Source organism: Bison bison, unplaced genomic scaffold (assembly GCF_000754665.1).
Source record: "Bison bison bison isolate TAMUID 2011002044 unplaced genomic scaffold, Bison_UMD1.0 scf7180017864162, whole genome shotgun sequence".
In the NCBI taxonomy this organism is placed as follows: Eukaryota; Metazoa; Chordata; class Mammalia; order Artiodactyla; family Bovidae; genus Bison; species Bison bison.
The window spans coordinates 4,571,875-4,573,224 of NW_011494734.1; positions in this window are offsets into that span (position 1 = coordinate 4,571,875).

Genomic DNA, 1,350 nt, shown 5'->3' on the forward strand with positions numbered 1-1,350 from the left:
ATGGAAGCAGCCCAGCTGCTTTAGATATGCAGTTTACTAGAGGGTTTTTACATTCATTTCTGAAACAATCATATGTGAGAGTTAGGAAACCCACCTAGTCCCCTGTCATATTTCTCCCTTTCTTGCTGCTGATCTTGATTTCTGAGGCTAAGGGCCTCTGCAGAAAATGTGTATAATGTCTTCGCTTTGTCTTTGAGCTCACTTTATATCCGAAAGAAGTGGTGGTTATGTAAGGAGGAATTCTAAATTCCTTTTTTCTGCTGGAAGAGCATCACTGGACAAGTGACCACAATTGAGCGTGGGTGGAATTGACACAGAGACAGTGCTGCAGGGTAGCACTTTGTTGGATGGCATGATTTCACAAACAAAGCAAAGATTCACTAGGGATAAATAAAGGGAAAAACTAATATTGTCACAAAAAGCTTCAAAACAAAAAGCATCTTGAATATATTGCACTGCAAGATAACAAAGAATAATAACAAAAAGTATTTCAGAGGTTTACCTCATTCGACCTACCCAATGACACCAAATAATAGGCTGGGCAAAAAATGTTGAGTTTTTATCAATGAGAAACCAAAGCTGAGAGAGGTTGATACACCTCAGCTCACATGGTAGAGAGTGGCAGATTCTCTGTACCCTTAAACCATGTCTCTCTCTCAGAAGTCACCCCATAAATATCCTGAACAATTGATTGAATTCAACTGAACCAACTTTTACTGAATGTATCTACAAGGCAGCATTTTAGATGCTTTGGGGGATTAAAAAAAGATTATTCAGGTCCTCTTTCTGTCTTTAATGATCTTATAAGTTTGAAGAGAAAGGGAGTGACATTCAAGTAACCTCAATCAAAGGCACAATAGTGAGATATCATGCAAGTGACTTGATTTATTCAATTTTTAAATAATATCAATTAGAAACCCCATGTATGTAATGATAGCCCTTTGGATCGAGGAAAAAAATGGAATCATTTGTACTCTATTCACATAGATGCCAGCTCATCACATTAAGAATGATGCTCTTGTGTCTGAAAATGAGTGGGACTCTGGCTGAGTTTGCTGGTACGCTTAAACTAATTCTAGCCCAGTGTAATGAGTAGCTTCCCATTGAAATCTAGTATAAATATTTAGAGAAGAAATTGGACTAGCTGTTGCTAGATATTGTTATCACTGTATGAAGACTGGGTGCTTGAACTAAATGTGGCTTTGAAATGCAAGTTTGTCCTTATTATGTAAATTAGGACTCAGAGTTCTCAGCTGTTTTCCCTCAATACACACAAAGCTTGACTGCATGGTCCAACGAGCTTTCATAGTCTTATCCAGCTGTCTTGGCAACATTAATTCCTGTAGAAGC